The sequence below is a fragment of the Apodemus sylvaticus genome, chromosome X (genome assembly GCF_947179515.1).
Source record: "Apodemus sylvaticus chromosome X, mApoSyl1.1, whole genome shotgun sequence".
NCBI lineage: Eukaryota > Metazoa > Chordata > Mammalia > Rodentia > Muridae > Apodemus > Apodemus sylvaticus.
The window spans coordinates 109,586,508-109,604,314 of record NC_067495.1 but is presented as its reverse complement, the minus strand read 5'-3'; the positions used below and the strand labels follow the sequence as shown (position 1 = coordinate 109,604,314).

Below are 17,807 nucleotides of genomic sequence, written 5' to 3'. Positions count from 1 at the left end.
AATATTGGTGTATGGATTACTTCTATTAATATCTTTGTCTGGCCTTGCTATCCGTGTAACATATGCTTTGTATAATGAGATTTCAAATAATCTCTCCATTTCCATTGTGGTGGTTTTATGAGAATGCCTGTCATTTGAATGTTTGATTCCCGAATGTTTGGGAAGGATTGGGGGAAGTGTGTCACTGGGAGTGAGGTTTGGGTTTTGAAAGCTTATGCCAGGCCAGCTCTCTTTTCCTGCTCCCTGAAGAACAAGATGCAAAGCTCTCAGCCTCATGTCTGCCTGCATGCCACCATGGTTCTTGCCATGATGATGGTGATGAACTAAGCCTCTGAAACTGTAGGCAAGGCCCCAATCAAATATTTCTTTTATAAGCATGATCTTGGTCATGTTGTCTCTTCACAACAATAGAACAGTAACTATGACACCACAGTTTATAAAACTTTTGAAGAGGGGCTGGAGAAATGGCTCAGGAATTAAGATCATTTACTCTTTTGCAGAGGATATGAGTTCTGGTCCCAGCTTCACAACCACATGTAAATACAACCCCAGAAGGACTCTAGACCTTCTTCTGGACTCCTTCATAAACATGCCATTAGGCCATCCTAATCTAGAGCATTCCTTACTGAAAGTCCATTCTGAGTTATTCTACAACATATCAAGCTGAAAAATCAAAACTAATCATCAGAATTTGTTAACCAATAATTCTTTGTTTAGCTCTGTACCCCTGTACAAATGGACACATCTTGTGTGATCAACTTGTAGTGTGGCACACAGAGTCTACAGTTAAGACTATGCTTTCTCAGTCATCTGTATAGTACTTTCAAGTACTACAAGTTCTAGGCAATAGGAAGAAAGCATCTAACCCAATTCTTGCAACCAGAGCAGCTGATATCTTCATCAGTAGACTTAGCATCTAATTTTGGTAGGCATCTATAAACATAGGCAATAGATATATCCAAGAAATATCTAGAACTAAAACCTTTGTTGTCTGTCCTATTGCATTGTTCTTCTCTCTTTTAGTTGTGAAATACTGAAAGAATTTACATCTTAACCTAACTTCTTTTTAATATTTGGTTATTGTTCCTTTATTTTTATTGGGTCAAGGCTTCCTATTACACAGACAGGCCCTGAACTGCCAATATTCCAATATTACATCCAACCTCCCCTGCGCTGTATTGCAGGGATGCACTATACTCAGCTCTATCCTAATTTATAGGTGTCTTTTATGGGGTAATGCAATGAGCTTTATTGATGGTATTCAAGAGAGTAGGGAGGGCTTCCTAGGCCTCTCTTGTTATTATGGGGGTCTGGGATGGAAATTATGAGGGAGATGCTCACTGTTGGGTGCTGAGTTGGGACAGGAACTCCTCAGTAACTGAGGGCATCTCTCTTACTCTCAGTGTCCTTTCTGCTGTGGATGGTCCAGAGTTTCTTACTCCCTGGAAGCCATGTAAGCCATGAGGTCGACCATCCTGTTGCTGTAGCTGTATTCATTATCATACCAGGAAATTAACTTTACAAAGTTGTCAATGAGAGCAATGCCAGCCCCAGTATCAAAGGTGGAAGAATTGGAGTTGCTGTTGAAGTCACAGGAAACAACCTGGTCCTCAGTGTAGCCCAGGATGTCCTTTGGTGGGCCCTGGGATGCCTGCATCACCACCTTCTTGGTATCACTATTCTTGGTAGGTTTCGCCATGCAACATGTCAGATCCACATTAGGGGTAGAAACACGAAAGGCCATGCCATTAAGCTTCCTGTTCAGCTTTTGGATGACCTTGCCCACAGTCTTGGCAGCACCAGTGGATGCAGGTATAATGTTCTAAGCAGCCCCATGGCCATCACACCACAGCTTTCCACAGGGACCATGGATGTTGTTCATGAGCCCTTCCATGATGCCAAAGTTGTCATGAAGACCTTGGCCAGGGGAGCTAAGCAGTTGGTATAGGATGCATTGCTGACAATCTTGAGTCATATTTCTTGTGGTTCACACACATCACAAACATGGGGGCATTGGAAGAAGGGGCAGACATGATGACCCTTTGTTTCCACTCTTCAAGAGGTGGTGAAGACACCAATAGAGTCTATGTCATACTCAGCACCAGCATTACCTCATTTGATGGTAGTGTGATCTCACTCCTGAAAGATGATGGGCTTCCCATTAATAACAAGTTTCCAATTCTCAGCCTTGACTATACCATTAAATTTGCCATGTATAGATTCATACTGGAACATGTAGGCCATGTAATTGAGGTCAAGTGCAGGGCAGAAGGCAGCCCTGGTAACCAGGCACCCACATCAACTTTCACCACCTTGTCGAGCTGCACAAGATGCAGCTGTCCCTGGAACAGGGAGAAGCAGATGGCCTTTGAGTATCTTGTATCATATATTTGCAAATGCAATTTTCAGAACAGTACATTTATAAAATAGATTTTGTGCATGGCAACCAATATTTCAGCTGAATAGAATTGAATTATAAAAATTACATTGTATCCCATGTAACAAGAATGTTTTTCTTAAAACTTGTTTTTCATAAGTATTTGAGTATGGTTTGTCCATCTGACTATCTCTGTATATGCCTTATGAAAATGTCCTATGCTGAATCACTACCATCGTGGGTTTTTAAACATTGGATTAATCAGTAAAGTTTGAAAATGGAGTTTATTGTCCATGGTAGGAATCAGCAGCAGCAACTGGTTGAACAATATCTGTTAAAAAGCATTGTCTAGGGATGACAGGATGACTTAGTATATAAAGATGCTTACCATCAACCCTGATGGCCTATATTACAGTTTCATCTATAAGACCCAATGGTGGAAGTAAGTAACCAACAAGTTCTTCTTTAACCTCCCGCACATGCTATCGCACATTTGTACACACACACACACACACACACAAATACACAAAACATTTTAGAATACTTTCTGATCTTTTTACTAGAAAAACACGAATTTGGAAAATAGAGTAAGTCGAAGCCTGGATTATAGATATTTTCTAAATGTTTTCAATTTGTAAATTTTTAGCAACATGCTCCTGAACTTTTTTATCTGAGTGGACATTCGTATATTCTTTCCAGAAAACATTATAGCAACTCAAGAAATCCCTTTGGCTAGGACATTTTACATTATAACAAAAAGTGAAGGACAATTAATTTCATTCCACATTCTTGCCAGTACCTAATGTTACATTGTTTTGGATTTTGCTATTCTAGTCTGTGTGAAGTGGTCTTTCACTTCAATTTACACTTATCTAATGGCATAATATTGAACATTTTTATGTGCTCTCTGAACATCTTTTCTGGTAAAGTATCCCCAACATTAGCCCATTTTTATAGCTTTCTAATTAGAAGTGGCCTTAAGTGTTTGAGAAGTATTTGTTTACATTGTTTGTTTAATTACTAATGGGATTACTTGGATTTTTCATTGTTAGGTGATCTTTCAGTTGTGAGTGAGTGTGTGTGTGTGTGTGTGTGTGTATGTGTGTGTGTGTATGTGTGTGTGTGTGCATGTGTATATGTAATGAATAATGCATGTCTCACAGACCATGTATGGAAGTCAGAGGACGACTTTCCAGAGGCAGTTCTTTCCTTCCACCTTTACTTAAGTTTTGGAGATCAAATTCAGATCAGTAGGTTTATGCTACAAGCACCTTTACCTGGTGAGCCATCTTATTCACATATATTTTTATATAGTCATCATCTATGTTTTCTCTTACCTTGTTCATTTTCTTGGCTACTCCCATTGCTGTAAAGAAGCATTTTAGTTTGAAGTAATCCTATTTTATCCAATTATTGTGGTATTTTTTTAATCAATGACACTTTTATTTCTTACAGAAGTACAAGGCCAAGCTTCCAGAAGATTCACTGTTTAGTGGTAGGTAGATAAATACCTCCTTGTTTTTGCAATCATCTAAAAGTAGAATTATTTATATTATCCCGCCTTGCTTCAACCCCTTCCATGTCATCCCTATCTCCCTCTCAAATTTGTGGCCCTTTTGTCATTCTTATTGTGTGTGAGATTTCTCTCTGCTACATTACCATGTTTATTAGTATGACATTGTTCAGGTCTTATTTATATAGCAATATTGTTGAGGCAATTTTTTTTATTTTTAAAAACAGATTTTTGGAGCACTTCTCAGAAATGTCTTGACTATGCCACACATTGAAATATTTCCTATATGCTTCCTTTAGTGCTTTCAGAGTTGTGGGTGTTACATTAAGGCCTTTGAGTCATCTTCAGTTTATTTTATACAGTGAAAGATCAGGCTAACTTTCATTCTTCTATATGTACCTATCATGTTTTACCAACATCATTTAAGTCTATCCTTGCTCTGTTATATGATGTGACACCTATTGGCTGCAAAGGTGTGTGTTTATTACTGCTTTAATCCCAGTTCCCTACTATCAAGCAGAACTCAATCAATGGAATTTTCATGTTCTTAGTGTTGACTCTTAGACTTTCTTTTATACTCTATAGCAGTCCTTTATCCAAAATATCTTTTGCCAGTATTTTCTTTATGTCTGTAGTTTTTCTTATTGCCTTGCTAGTGTACACTATACGATATTTGTTTTTAAAGCAAAATCATGACATGTCTATAAGATAAAATATAATATAAGAGAATGTGAACACTAACTCGGGTAGTGATGGGGCATGCCTTTAATCCCAGCACTCAGGTGACAGAGGCAGGTGAGCCTTTGTGAGTTCTACGCCATCCTGATATACTAAGTGAGTTCCTGGACAGCCATAGCCACAGAGAGAAAACTTGTATTGAAAAACACAAAAGGCAAACAAATGCCCTAGAGGGGTTGCTGGTGTGACTGCTGTATCACATGTGTGTCAGTAGGTGGCAGAGGAGAAGCTGTGTCTATGCTCAGTGCTCTGACCTGTGGACATCTGAATGATTGATGAGTAGCCTAACATTCACTGAAAAAAAAAAAAAGGAGCCTGAGAAAACCACTGGTCTGGTGCCCAGGGGCCTGGACAGGAAGCTAAGCTGAGATGACCACCAGTCCAATTCCACACAGACTTGTGGGGACAAACCATTCTGAAGATGATCCCTTCCCAGTGTCCCAATGCATGAGTAGGTCTTAGTATTCCTTAGACCACTCCTGAGGTGACCCCAAACACTCAGGGACCCTTGGCAACACAAAGAGGAACAAGTAAGTGGTGAAGAAATTGAAGAGAAACTGAAGGATCTGGGCACAGAGAGAGACAGAACAGGGGACAGTAGGGTAGTGAGGAACAGACTCATGTGCATAGCTAGCAATGCCACTTGGGACTATGATGGGGTCCTAGCCTGTGTTGTCTCTGGGTGCCAAGTCTGGGTCCATGGTCCTACAACAACAAAGGTATGTTTTTACCAGAGGCCAAGAGGACAGTCCCTCATCTGGCTGCTGCCCAGGAACATGTTGATATCTGAAGACTGTCCGAACTACCTGTACTCCCTCACCTGAACATCATGGGAGAGCTGGTGAGTAGGTCTTAGTATTGCCACCTATAGCAGGCAAGATCTGGCTACCAGGTCCTCAGTGCAGGAGAGCTGGCTCCGCCCCTCTCTTACTATAGCACTCAGAAAAGCAGTGCTATAGGGGCATGAGAGCAGGAGAGCTGACCCTGCCTCTAGCCAGCTGAAAGACTCAGGAGAGTGGCCCAACACATTGAGGGAGTTGTGGGTGAGCCTGCCTTGAGAGTATAAACATGGGCAAGCTGGCCCTTCTACTCATGCCCTGTGCAGTGGGATGAATGAGGGATAAATAGACTCTTTGCCCCTCTTTGCCCCTCACCCCTCGCCACTTGCCACTTGCCATTCACCCTTCACTACCTACCTGTGTCAGGAGGAAGACTTGGCCCTAGGGTTATGAGAGCAGGAAAATTGATCCTGCTGCTCACCAGTTGTAATACCCAAGAGAGCGGGCCCTGTACCATGCCTGGGCAGCACAGTTGAGCTGACCCTGGTGGTGGGGACACAGACAGCCAGCTCTAAGGGTATGAGTGTGGGAGAGTTTATCTCTAGTGCCTTGACTTCAGCAAGGAAGTGATGTCCCCCTCCGTTTGCCACCTATAGCAGGCAGGATCTGGCCACCAGTTCCTCAGAGCAGGAGAGCTGGCTCTGCCCCTCTCTTATTATAGCACTCAGAAAAGCAGCCTCTGCACTTCTCTTGGCCAGCATATTATAGCTGGCCCTGCATGTGGCTGCTTCAGGTGAACTGAACGTGAGCATGAAAGAGCTAGCTCTGCCTCTTGTCTGTTGTCTGGTAGTATTGGTGAGGAGAAGTCTCCTCCCTTCCTTTTTGCCCTTGCCAATGACATTCTGAGAGCAGATCTGTCCCTACCCCTCACCTGCTGCAGCACTCAGGTGAGCAGGCCCTGCACTAGGCCTCATTAGGGTGTGGGTGAGTCAGAATCAAGGATATGAGCATGGGAGAGCTGGATCCACAACTTGTCTGCGTGCAGACAAACAGAGAAACACCCTCTCCTACCCTTGATCCTCACCACTTGCAACAGACAGAAAAGTGGGTCCTGGGATCACAAGAGCAGGAGAGTTGGCATCAGCTATGACACTCAGAAGAGAGGGCCTTGAACATCATCTGGGCAGCACAGTAGAGCTAGCCCTGGTCATGGGGATGGGTAATGGCATGAGTGCAGGAGCGCTGGCCCTGCCGCTTGTCTGCTCTTCGGAGTAGCAGAAGCCTGAGGCTTCATACCAGACCAACCAGTCATGGCAATGAACATTTATAAGCAAAGAAGTATGGAGAAATGTGTATACTGTGGGACTCTCTATAACACACTACAACTTTCACAACAAGATTTTTTTCTCTGTTTTGTGCTGGGGGTACGGGGGAGTTGCAAGGATGGAGGGCACGTATGAGGGGAGGAGTACATGCTGGATTGGGATGCTTGATATGAAAGTCAAAAAGAACCAATAAAAAGGTGAAAAAAGCAAGCAAGCAAGCAAGCAAGCAAGCAAGCAAGAAAGAAAGAAAGAAAGAAAGAAAGAAAGAAAGAAAGAAAGAAAGAAAGAAAGAAAGAAAGCATAATGTATAGTGTATATTTGTTGTATTTATTGGGTTAATGCATAGATAAGGCTATAGTTACACACAGCACTTATATAGATGGATAATGTGTTTTTCAGGGCTTTCCAGAGAAATAAATTTGTAAAATGATTAATATATCCCTGAGAGACAGTGAAAGTGTATTGCTGGATGTGTTAGCTGAAAGCAAACTGCTTCTGGTGAGGCTTACTTACAGTGATAGAGGAAAACATTTGCAAAATCATTAGCTTCATACCACACAACAGAGGACGTGCTTAATTTTCTCAAACAATAAAACCACATCTTTTATAGTACCACAATTAGAGTCATCCTGTGGTTAATTTACAATAACTGACTCATATTGTCCAAGATCCATTTGTCTTTGGCACATATACTGAAATAAAAGTTACATTAGAATGTGGCAGGAATCAGCTCCCTTGCACATTTCATATTCTTCATGGTGGCACTAATCTCTGCAATCACCGTAGGAATGCAGTGGCTCCCATACATAGTCTTTACATTGTGGCCACCTTTATTCCATGGATCAGAGAGCCAATGTGAAAACTCTACCAGCAGCTGAGTATATCTTCTCCAATGATGCATTCTGAATTCATAACCACAGCATGAGTTCAGGGACTCATGAGTCCACTGTGAGAACTTGACCTCCATAAACTTTAATTTGGATGGTAGATTACACTGAGACTTAAGGGCTTATGAAATTAGTTTCAGTTCAGAGCCAGCATTCAATAGTTTCCAAAAGGTCTGGTTATTTCCCTTTCCTCGATGCAGTTACCCTGGTAAAAGGCCATAGGTCACTTTAGAGAAGGCTAGGGAAAGAAGGCACAAAGTTTTGTCATTCTATTTTATCATTCCTGTAAGGGATTCATCCTTTCCTTCATTAAAATATTAGATCTAAATTGGTTCCCTTCTAAACTGCTTGTGGTTTGAAGCTGTTTTTAATGCATCCAATAAAATGAGAATTTGGGAAGACCATCTTGATCATTGCCACAGATTACCTGAGCCCAATTACTTTTATTTTTGCTTTGACTACACTCTTCACCATAGGTAATCATGCATGCTCACCTCAATTTTGGCACTTACAAGCTACCATTTGGTCAAAGTGTTTCTAGGATGTAACTATTTCCATTGAATTTGGATTTCCTGAGTCAGTGACTTCTGTCTCTATTCAAAGGTCTAGACTGTTCAGAACAGTGACTACAAACTTCTAGAAGCATCTCACGGCCTTTTTCCCATTATGAAACTCTAGCATTCTTTCTGAGCCCTCTTTCACAATGTTCCTTGAGTCTTGGAAGGGGTGATAGATTTGTCCTATTGAGGGATTAACTCTCAACAGTTGATTATTATTAAGCCATTGGTCATCAGTGAGCCTTTACATTGAACACTACTCACTGCAATCACAAGCTTCTGAGACAGAGGCTGAAAAGAGCATCAATAGGTAGACATAGATGCGGCAATTTAGAACTCAGTTTGAATAGATATCCATTTAGAAAGACAATAGTAGTAGGTTTCCCCCTCAAATTTACGATACCTATAGCCTCAAAATCTTGTCTAGGTTTACATAACCAGCCATGAGTTCCCTCCTGTAAATCAAATCTTTAATTAGAAAGTGATTGGTTATGCCTGTAATAGTCATGTAACTAAAGGCAAGTCTTGCCTGACCAGTCATTATTGTAGCTTGAAGGATTCCCAGTTGTGTCAGACTTCTAATGACTTGTCTCTCCCATCAGCCTGCATAGCACCTTTTGGCAATATGAAAACTAAGCAATGAGGAGGAAGCACCTAGTTCAGTTCAAGCTTGATTTCTCCATGTCCTGTGATCAAAGTATATGGAGTCCTTAGCAATAAAGTGTTATAATCAAGTTACAATAGACAAGCAAGAGCAACATCAGTGGCCTGTACTGTCTGAGGAAGCCTCTGGGATCTTTTTATTAACAATTCACGTTATGTAATTACTGATAGGAGGATATTGGCCCAGAAGCTCTAAATATCCAAGCTACAATTCACAGACCACATGAAGCTCAAGAAGAAGGAAGACCAAAGTGTCAGTACTTCAGTCCTTCTTAGAAAGGGTAACAAAATACTCACAAGAGCAAATATGGAGACAATGTGTAGAGCAGAGAATGAAGAAAAGACCATCCAGAGACTGCCCCACTTGGGGATCCATTCCGTATACAGTCACCAAACTCCAGCACTATTGTGGATGTCAAGAACTGCTTGTTGAAAGGAGCCTGATATACTTGTCTCCTTAGAGATTCTGCCAGTGCCTTACAAATACAGGGGTGGATGCTCTCAACCAACCATTGTACTGAGTGCAGGGTCCACAATGGAGGTCTTAGAAAAAGGACTGAAGGAGCTGAAGGGGTTTACAACTCCATAGGAAGAACAACAATATCAACCACCCAGACCCTTCAGAGCTCCCAGGGACTAAGCCACCACCCAAGGAGTACACATGAAGGGTCCCATAGCCGCAGTCCCATATGTTGTAGAGGATGGCCTATTTGGGCATCAATGGGAGGAGAGGCCCTTGGTCTTGTGAAGGCCTGATGGATGCCCCAGTATAGGGGAATTAGAGGGTGGGGAGATGGAAGTGCATGGGTGAGTGGGTGGGAGCACCCTCATGGAAGCAGGGCGAGGGTGTATGGGATAGGGAATTTTGAGGGAGGACTGGGAAAGGAAATAACATTTGAAATGGCAATGAAGAAAATATCCAATAAAAAATAATTCCTAGGGAGACTTTGCCCGCACTTAATACTGGGATTTTCAAATAATAACCTTTAACTTCTGGGATTCACATTTCCCACCTATGCAGGGCACCTCTGTTCATACACTTTTACTATTTTTTTATTCTTTTTTTTATTTGATTTATTCTTTATTTACATTACAAATGATTTCCCCTTTCCTGGCTCTCCACTCCCCAAAAGTCCCATAAGCCCTCTTCCTGCTCCCTGTTCCCACATCCACCCCTTCCCACTTCCCTGTTCTGGTATTGCCTTACACTGCTGCACTCAGCCTTCCCAGAACCAGGGGCCTCTCCTTCTTTCTTCTTGGACATCATTTGATATGTGGATTATGTTTTGGGTATTCCAAGTTTCTAGGTTAATATCCACTTATCAGTGAATGCATACCATGAGTGATCTTTTGAGACTGGGTTACCTCACTTAGGATGATGTTCTCCAGCTCCATCCATTTGTCTAAGAATTTCCTGAATTCATTGTTTCTAATGGCTGAATAGTACTCCATTGTGTGTGTGTGTGTGTGTATATATATATATATATATATATATATATATATCAATTTTTTTATCCATTCCTCTGTTGAGGGATATCTGGGTTCTTTCCAGCTTCTGGTTATCATAAGTAGGGCTGCTATGAACATAGTGGAGCATGTGTCCTTATTACATGCTCAGGAATACTCTGGGTATATGCCCAGGAGTAGTGTAGCAGGGTGCTCTGGAAGTGCCATCCCCATTTTTCTGAGGAACCTCCAAACTGCTTTTCAGAGTGGTTGTACCAGCTTGCAACCCCACCAGCAGTGGAGGAGTGTTCCTCTTTCTCCACATCTGTGCCAACACCTGCTGTCTCCTGAGTTTTTAATCTTAGCCATTCTGACTGGTGTGAGGTGAAATCTCTGGGTTGTTTTGTTTTGAATTTCCCTAATGACTAATGATGTTGAACATTTTTTAAGCTGCTTCTCAGCCATCCAAAGTTCTTCAGGTGGAAAATCTTTGTTTAGCTCTGTACTCCATTTTTAATAGGGTTATTTGGTTTTTTGGGCTCTAACTTCTTGATTTCTTTGTATATATAGGATATTAGCCCTCTGTCTGATGTAGGGTTGGTGAAGATCTTTTCCCAATTTGTTGGTGGCCTATTTGTCCTTTTGATGGTGTCCTTTGCTTTACAGAAATTTTGTAATTTTATGAGGTCTTATTTGTCAATTCTTGATGTTAGAGAATAAGCTATTGGTGTTCTGTTCAGGAACTTTCCCCCATACCAATGTCCTCAAGGGTCTTCCCCAGTTTCTTTTCTATTAGTTTCAGTGTGTGTAGCTTTATGTGGAGGTCCTTGATCCACTTGGAGTTGAGCTTAGTACAAGGAGATAATAATGGATCAATTCGCATTCTTCTACATGCTGACCTCCAATTGAATCAGCAACATTTGTTGAAAAGACTATCTTTTTTCCACTGGATGTTTTCAACTCCTTTGTCAAAGATCAAGTGGCCATAGGTTTTTGGATTCATTTCTGGATCTTCAGTCCTATTCCATTGATCCACCTGCCTGTCCCACTAAAATCAGGGACTAGACAAGGCTGCCCCCTCTTTCAATATCTTTTCAATATTGTACTTGATGTACTAGCTAGAGCAATTAGACCACATATGGAGGTCAAAGGGATACAAACTGGAAAGGAAGAAGTAAAATTATCACTATTTGCAGATGATATGATAGTATACTTAAGTGACAAAAAAAAAAAACTGCACCAGAGAACTCCTACAGCTGATAAACAACTTCAGCAAAGTGGCAGGTTATAAAATCAACTCAAGCAAATCAGTAGCCTTCCTATACTCAAAGGATAAGCAGGCTGAGAAAGAAATTGGGGAAATGACACCCTTCACAATAGCCACAAATAATATAAAGTATCTTGGTGTTACTCTAACCAAACAAGTGAAAGATCTGTATGACAAAAACTTCAAGTCTCTGAAGAAGGAAATGGAAGAAGACCTCAGAAAATGGAAAAAATCTTCCATGCTCGTGGATTGGCAGGATTAATATAGTTAAAATGGCCATCTTGCCAAAAGCAATCTACAGATTCAATGCAATCCCCATCAAAATCCCAACTCAGTTCTTTATAGAGTTAGAAAGAGCAATTCTCAAATTCATCTGGAATAACAAAAAACCCAGGATAACTAAAACTATTCTCAACAGTAAAAGAACTTCTGGGGGAATCAGTATCCTGGACCTCAAGCAATACTACAGAACAATAGTCTTTACTAATATAATTTCTTTATAAAATAGTAAGTTTCTACATGGCTTCTTCACATCTTTAGTTTTGATTATGCCCTACTCTTTACTTCCTCCTCTTCCCAATCCCTGATGTGCATTCCATCTTCCTCACCATGGGCTACTTTTCATCACACCAACAAGACAAACTACTACATTGTGCTCCAAGATAGATTATACAGGGTCTGAAAAACAAAAAATTAAAATTATTCAATTAAAAATAAACTCCCCAAGCTGCAGCAAATAATAAAGTTTCCGGTTACTGAGCCACATCAGTAAATTTTGCCTAATAGAATTTATATTCCTTCTACTATTATCTTAAACCCATAATGTCTATTTCTATATGCTTCTATATTACTGCTTGTAGAGACTGTAAAACCCAAGTTATATAGTTGTTTTAAGGGGTGGTGCAACTTCACAAGAGTTGTACTTTATACCTAACCTTAAGAGGGCTGGTGAGACATGTTTGGTTATACATAGTTCTAGAAACAACCTGGGTAAGGGGGTTCCTGAAAAGCCTAAGTATTATTTTACATGGCATCTGGATGGCAAAGGGTTTTTGTAGTGTCCCTAAAACATGCAAGTTGTATTTTCTGAGATGAGCAGAAGGGGTGTATACCACTAGAGATGAGGAATTTCCTATGGCTTGGGAATAAGGAGACCACCTTCTCTAATGCTGAAGAGGCCCTTCCACCGGCAATAAATAAATAAATAAATAAATAAATAAATAAATAAATAAATATCATTAACATTTCAGGGCTTGACACCACACTTTCTTTATGGTCTTCCCAAACATCTCCATCACAACTAACAAGATTCCATCATTTCCCAAGCAGTGTCCTTCCTCTAGTAGCTGTTACATTGTATGGATAGTAGCTCAGCTTGAATGGTTGTCTGTAATGGCATGCCAAGAGATAATGCATGAGAATCTTTGGTAATCTTAGCCCTCAAGCTATAAGAAACTATAAACTCTTAGAGGGCATATGTATATATTTGTAGACATTTTTTGGCCTTGGAATCTAAATAACTAAACATCCCTTTTACCACTTTTGTCTACATACAGTAGAAGACATAAGCCCTACTTGTTATATTCATTAGTTTACCAGCAATGTTCAAAACATACATAGTCACAGAGCTCCTTGCTTACTTTTGTTTGATCAGGATTATCCATAGCAGCATATCATGGACTGTTAGACCTCTCCTTGCTCCTAGAAATTATCATTAGCATCTTAAAATGGAATTTGCTCAGAATGCCAGATTTCTAACCATTAAACCAATCAGAAAACACAACTTTGAAATTCTTTTCCTCCAGTAACATCTTTAGTACTAATGTCATTAGTTTGCCTTAATGAAATTAATAAAATATCATAGATAAAGCAACTTAAACAACTGAAAATTATTTTCTAACACTTTTGGAGGCCGGAATCACAAGATCTTTGTGATCACCATATTGTGAACAATCACCATATTGTTCTGATGAAGATTTTCTTTCTAGCCTGCAGAACAGATGCCAACATTCTCACTATTTCCTTACATGACCATCTCTTGGTGCAAGTGGAGATAAATGGTAGTGGTGGGTAGGAGGTACCTTTTCTCTTTTAATGCTACCAAACAGACTATTGGGACCCCAAATTTATTTTATCCTTAGTTACTTCCAGATATCTAAATAAAGTTGCATTGCATGAGCACTAATGAATCAACATGAATTTGGGTTAGGGACCTAGATAATAGCATACCACCATGGGTGACAATTTTTTTCTTTTTCAGAGAAAGAGGAGGGGATTATAATTTCAAAGTTGTTATTTACAAACATTTCAAGCTGTTACAACATCAAAAATGTATCATAGTAAAGGTTTTTATTGTGGGAATTATCACTCCAGTGGAGTCCTTTGATAAACAGGGATTCAGTGTTTTTAAGGGAAGGCTTATGACTGACTCTTAGCTTCACGGGAGGTTTAAAATGGTTTCAATTTTCAGAAAAATGGCAGTACACACATAATTTCCTCTACACATTAAAATGTTGATTTTGGGTTCAGGGGAGTGTGAGATTCCCAAAAGGAAGGGAATCAACAACTAGGCCTTCCCCTAAGAAAATCCAAGTTCTTATTATGTAGCTTTTGTGTTAATATGGCCCCTACTTCTGTCATCAAGAAGATACAACAGGGGCTATAGAGAGGACTCAGCAGCAAAGAACACTGGCTATTCTCCCAGGGAACTGGGTTTCAATCTCTAGCACCTACATGGTGGTTCATAACTGTCTGTAACTCCAGTCAGTCCAACAACATCTTCTGTCTTCTCTGGGGACCAGTCATACAAGTGGTGTACAGATATCATTAAGGCAAGACATCAGTGCACATTTTTATAGGGCAACAGTATCCAAGTTACCCTTAATTTGGCATACTTCTGTATTTTTAGGATAAATTTAAAATTTACTCGGGTTGCTTAGAAGCAGTTTCTTAAAGAAAGTAGTAAACTATAGAGCCATATAATTTTCTGTGGACTGATTGCTAAAGAATGTAGCAGCAACAACTATATAGACCTAACCAATTAAATAATTGTATTTCAAAAAACTTTCCATCATTGAGCAATGGTAATCTGGTGTTATATCATAGATTTATTAAAGCCCTGATGATTTAGGACCTTATAGAAGAGAAGAACTGAATGGGGGAAGAAAATTGTCCAGTAAAACAGATAGAAGTACAGGGTCAAATTATTTAAAATATTAAATCACTATTACACAGGTTGAAGAATGTCATACTTGATATATAATAGATTAAAAGAAAAATGTCCATATATGTAATATCTTATCTACAATAATTTTCATCATGTTGTTAGTGGAGATTAGATATGTGGCTCATTTTGAATAGTTAAAATTTTCAACAATTACTGACTGTATAATAAGGAAAATATGTCAATTTGTTCTCATCTTAGAAAGAATTCTCTCGACTTATGGGACTTTCGGGGAGTGGGGGGCTAGAAAAGGGGAAATCATTTGAAATGTAAATAAAAAATTATATCGAATAAAAAAAGAGAAAGAATTCTCTCATCCTGGAGTGTAGAAATTTCAAAAAGAAAAATATCTCTTCCCAAAGATGCTCTAATAGGTATGGTTTTGCAAGCAAGCTTGTCAATTCAGCTCCAAGGTACTGATGAGGTTTCAATGATGACTAATGAATGCATTTCTCTTATGTTGCCTAAATTATCAGTGCTAATAAAGTTTATCTGGAAATCATCAAAATAACTAAATATATTTTAGTTTTCCTTCCAATCTTTTCTTCCTCCATTCCCTCTGTGTGCTCTCTCATCTTGTCAAGCTTGTGGCTTCCTTTTGTTGAGAAATGAGGTCACCAGATAGTTAAGTACCCATGTTCCCATCCCCTTGACAGAGTCAGATTAGAATAGGCTTATCTTCACACTTCACATTGTCTTCTTTAAAAGCAGGACTCAGACAGATCATGATGCTGTTTAATTAATTTGATTTAGGCCAACATGATGTGGAATTAATATTTCTTTCTCATAAAAAAATGTATTTTCAGAAAACTGCAAGAAAGAAACATCTCTGATAACCCCAAGTAATCTATTGTCAGAGAAAAACTTCAGATCAACCTATTTGTTCCTCAAAAGAAATGTTTGAGACTTCTGTCTTGCTTTATTTATGGCACACCGGTTATTCCATGTGACTTTGTGAAGCCTAGGACAAAAGATGGAAGCACTGGAGAACTAGAGAGGGGGCCTTATCAAACGACCTCCTCAATTTCCTTCTAAGCACAAGCACAACACCTGCCTAGAAACTTTTGACTCAGTTAAGTTTGCAGTGAAGGTTTAAAGACTGCATGAGTATCTTTCAAATACTTGTTTGGTAACTTAGAACTGATATTTAAGATACTAAATATTTCTCTGGGCTTTCTTATTGATCTGTTTTAGAGACTAGTTAGGACAGTACTAAACCTCTCCTTTTTTAAAATTACTTTTAGTTTTTACAGTCTAGCCATTGCCCTCCTCCTGGTCCCCCCCCTCCACAGTTCCTCAGCCTATTCCTCTCCCTCCCCCTCCTGTCTGCAAGAGGATGTCGCCTTCCACATGCCTCCCCGCTTCTCGGGGGCTCAAGTCTTTCAAGGGTTGGGTGCATCTTCTCTCACTGAGGCCAGACCAGGCAATCCTCTGCTGTGTATATGTCAGGGGGACCTTGAACCAGGTCATGTATGCTGCCTGGTTGATGTGAACCTCACTATTTTATTTGTGTCATGATGGAAAATACCTGAGTTTTGGGGAGAATAAAATGGGATAATTCACCTGTCACAGCACCTGTTACACAATGGTCATTTTTTAGAGGAAATCTTGATAAATAGCCAAATGCAAAGAATAAAATTTTTCATATCATCTCAAAAGGTCACCTGACATTTACATTTTCAAGGAGGAAAGGGCATTTGTACCCTGAATTCACATAGTTCAGTTCACTATTCTCAGAATAACTAGGAAAACAATGGCCCTCAGGGTTCACCACTGACCTCCTATGGACGCAGAAGCCAGTCTTTATTATTATTATTATTATTATTACCATCATTATCATTATTATTACTATTATTATTGTTGTTGTTACTCTATTTCATTTGTGTAAGTGAAGTATTCATCCTGCATGTATATCTGTGCACCACATGCACAACTGGTGCCTATGGAAGCTGGAAGAGGGTGTTAGTCCCCTGGAACTGGAGTTACAGACTCCAGTGAGCTGCCATATGTGTGCTGGTCATTGAACCTGGATCCTCTGGAAGAGCAGTGCTCTTAACTATGGAGCAATGCATCTCTCCAGCCCCTAAAAGCAGTCTTTAAAAATCCCAAACAGAATTAAGAGAGGCCCCACGGGGTGGGAAGGATTTACAAGTTGTGATTGTGGTAGAGAAAATAATATGAACTGAATGTTGACAAGAAATATTCTACATGTGAAAGCCCACATTCCACTGCTGTGCCTGACAGCTTGGTTGATTGACACTGAGTTTTGTCATTTGAACCCCCAGGAGGTATCAGAATTCATTTCCGACATATGCTTTTCATAGGCCTGTTTTGTACTGACCCGAATGAGTAATCATGTAGCCTGAAACTGAGAAGTATGAATGGGGATTTGCGGGAGGAGACTGACTAAGACAAAGCAGCAGTCTAAACCTGGAGACATTTAAAAAAATAAGAAACACACATAGTCTCCCAGTAATGATTTTATTTTTACGAGATGTGTAAAATTGCTTAAAACACAAAGTCATAACTGATTACATATTTAGCTATTTGTTTTTACTAAAAGATAACATCAATACATGAAATCAGGGTTTTCCAAGGAAAGGATATGAGAGGATTCTTCAACCTAAAAAGCCTGGGATCTGACAGTAATGTTAAGTCCCTAGAACTTTGAATCTACCTCATAAGTCAGCATCGGTCCAGGAAGGTATTATGTGACCTGGTATAACATGGGACAGGTAGACAATGGCATTTTGAACTTCTTAGTTAATATTTATTGTGAAGTTTGAGTAAACTTTAGGTAACTCAGCTTCAAGTACTATATTCCTCTAATGTAAGAGATATACTCAAGCTGAGAATAAGCTCTGCAGAAGTGGGCTTCATTTAAATCACCTTCACAGACTCTTATACACTCTGGAACTGTGCCCAGAAGTGCAGATATTCCCCAGGGAGTCTTTGTTCTGACAAGTTCTTTGTTGGACATCAAACTTGCCATTTTTTGGGTCTGTTTGCCCCCAAGAAGGCATCACACTTCC

At 39.8% G+C, this 17,807-nt stretch overlaps 1 non-coding gene across 1 annotated transcript; it reads left to right on the top strand.

Moving 5' to 3' along the window:
• The first annotated feature begins 4,789 nt into the window (after nucleotides 1–4,789).
• LOC127675933 (small nucleolar RNA SNORA17) lies at nucleotides 4,790–4,920 on the top strand. Its single transcript, XR_007975608.1, has one exon. It is a non-coding gene; the product is annotated as a small nucleolar RNA SNORA17 (small nucleolar RNA).
• The last annotated feature ends 12,887 nt before the right edge of the window (nucleotides 4,921–17,807 follow it).